We start from the raw sequence: 3,083 nt of genomic DNA on the forward strand, positions 1-3,083 counted from the left end.
TACATTAACTAGAGAGGAATGACCACGAAATCATTTTCATCCAATTTTGTTAATAAAACTTGTTAAAATGAAGAATATACCCTCTTATTTAATTAAAATAAAAAGAAAAGGAAAGGAAAACAAAGAACTAATTTCAACCATAATCCCATTTTTTTTCTAAGTGCAAACATGTCCCAAGTAAATTATTATAAATTTAGAAATAAAAAAAGAAATCTATCTTAACCTGCCATCCTCCTCTTCCGTTTAGCTTCAATATATGCCAATTCAACCAAATCGAACTCAAACGACATATTACTAAATTTGTGTGGTCATTCAAGAAGCCGCCACGTGAACTAGATCAAAATTGAATGAAAATAATGATTTCCGCAATAAAAGGTGAAAAATAGAGGTGAAAATGTGAATTTTTTTTTGAAAGGAATGGATATTTTGCATAATGAACATCAAATGCATGGATGTTTTGTGCTAATAACCTATAATTTATAGATGATAGCCAAATAATGACGGATTTTATTTTTTTCAAGCTCGTATGAAAAATTTATGATTTTATTTTTCATATTATGAGACAAATAAACTAATCGATTTGTGTTAATAGCAACGTGAACGGACTACAATAATTGAAAACCAAAATGATCTATCCCCAAGTTTCACTATTGGTCATTTTCAACAAGAACACGGCATTTCAATTACAAAGAAAAAAGATAAATAGTAATACAACATGGAATGACAACGATGATGGCTAGAGACTAGAGTAGATGCTATTTTGAGGGCTATGGTTCCTCTTCATTTTCCTTCAATAGAGAGGATGATAATTCAATTTCAAAATTTGATGTTGTAATTATGTTTATTTATTTCAGTTAAATGTTAAAGTTCAAAACTTTAAATGATGAAATAAAGAAAAATAATCTACAAATTCGGCCCAATACTTATACCCAACCCAATATAACTCCCAATTAAAAAGTCTCCACTTATTCTCAAATCTCTCCTACCCTAACCCTCCAAGCTTCTATTTGTGTGTTCCAGCCGCGTCTGCTTCTACTCTACACATCTTCTACAGTATTTCTGGTGTCCGGCTAAAATTGAAGTATGACGTCGTGTTGGAGCTCGTGGGTTTTAAAAGAAGAGTGAAACATTCACTACTGGAGATGTTTTTAAGAATTGTATCCTTAAAATGGAGGAAAGGGAGAGAGTCAAGAGACGTGTTTTTTCTTTGGACTCTGAGACTTCAATTGGTAATCATCTTCATTATTCACCAAAAGAATTATCTCTATTCCCTATACGACGATTCATATTTCCCATTAATCTCTTGTTGAAAATCTGAAGTACTCGTTCATTTTTTTCGTCAATCTTCGAATTCAATTCGCCAAGTTTTAAAAGTGGCCAAGCAGGCTATTGACCTGAACGTGTGGATTGAGGAAGCACGGGTAAAATTTTCGTCGAAGAAGTTAAAGGCAGAGACATATTCCTGTTGTCTGTTGAGATAGTTTTGGCTTCATCTCTTTCCTGTATGGCAGTTTTTAGAAGTTGAATAATTGATTTAATTGCTTCATGATTCACATATTCCTTATTGGATCCTTTAAATTATTTTAAAGTACTGGATCTTGTAAATGGTCAGATTTGTTTATTCTGTTTATTTATCTGATTTCTTCTTATTAATTAATTGCTTTATATGGAGATTGCTATTCCATAGGCACTATGCAAAAAAGTACAGAATAATGTAGTGATCAATGATCATATATAATATTCTTTGCGCCTAAATACTGATTTATCATTTATAGGATGCAATAATTTTATTATAATGTACATTTTAAATCTCAGAGTTGGTGGAAGATCTCAAGTTTTTATACTCATTGGGTTTGGTTTATTCTAAAGGACTTGATCAATTGTTTTCTTTTCGATATCAATTGAATCTCAATTCTCTAGTAACTAATATCTATCTGAAGCGATAATTTTACCCCAATCCTTTATCTTTTATCAAAAACTGCAATCATATAGTTAGTATCTTTCACTAAAATGAATTCCAATGGATAGTTATCCCTTGGGAAGCTTAATTTTCTTAATTTATTTATAGTAAAATAAAGTTACGTTGACATGTATGCATAAAAATATTTATCTTGTCGTTATAAGGCTGTTTGTTCGTATGAATGTAACCATTTGTAAATATCCTCCATAGGACGAAGTTGGTTTTGCAAAATTAGTTAATCAATTGATTAAAAAGTCAATTGTTTTTCCTTTCTGATATGGTCTATTGACTATGGCAGGCCTTGAAGGAACTATACGAGATTGTTCCAACTCGCATATTGAAATGAGAAAACAGAATCAACAAAATAGTTTTATAGGTATGTATTCGTAATGGCTTATGTGATTTCCAATTTTTAAATGAATGCCAAACTTTAGATAGGTATTTCTTGTGTGCAGGTGGATTGTTAAATGAAGAGCTATCAACCTAGTCATACGATAAAGAAGGAAAGAGTAAACTATTATATTAAGGAAAGAGTAAACTATTATATTGGTTGTAATCTTATTTTTTCCCCTCTTTCCTGAGTTTAAGCAATCATGGATAAAAAAGGGAAAGATTAAGCTATTATATTGGTTGTTCTTATTTACTTTTATCCAAAATCAGTAAAATTTTGCTTATAAAATTGTGCAATTAGTTTATTTCGATTTACATTCGATCAGATCTTTGTTTTATTTTTTTCAATTTTCTTGGTTGTGAAAGTGGTTGTTATCATATGTTGATCTCTTACTGCTTGCCTGTGGATTTTGTTTATTTATAGCATAACATCATGAAAAGGAAGATGCTTTTTGATGGGAAGCTAGGCATTGCTGGTGGTTGAGGGACTCAAAAGGACTTTGATTTGTTTGTGATTGAAGCTGGCAGTGGTGAAGTTCCTTCCTCACAATTTCCTAGTCTAGAACTCATTTTTCGTTTAGTCTATACACCGTTTGTAATAAAAGTCTAGGATACATTTGTAACTAAGATATTAAGGTGCATGACACATTTTGTGGTTAAATATAGGATATTTAAATTTATGTAATGACTATTGATAATTATTTTATGTGCAATGACAATTACCTTTTATACT

At 30.8% G+C, this 3,083-nt stretch overlaps 1 long non-coding RNA gene across 2 annotated transcripts; it reads left to right on the plus strand.

Annotated features, from left to right (window-relative positions):
* The first annotated feature begins 938 nt into the window (after nucleotides 1–938).
* LOC111381389 lies at nucleotides 939–3,083 on the plus strand. Of its 2 annotated transcripts, XR_002700333.1 has the most exons (4): nucleotides 939–1,229; nucleotides 1,366–1,502; nucleotides 2,259–2,336; nucleotides 2,416–3,083. It is a non-coding gene; the product is annotated as an uncharacterized LOC111381389 (long non-coding RNA). The 2 variants fall into 2 exon arrangements; XR_002700334.1 differs by lacking the exon at nucleotides 1,366–1,502 and having other exon boundaries at nucleotides 940–1,229.

This window comes from Olea europaea, unplaced genomic scaffold, assembly GCF_002742605.1.
Source record: "Olea europaea var. sylvestris unplaced genomic scaffold, O_europaea_v1 scaffold23, whole genome shotgun sequence".
Lineage (NCBI taxonomy): Eukaryota > Viridiplantae > Streptophyta > Magnoliopsida > Lamiales > Oleaceae > Olea > Olea europaea.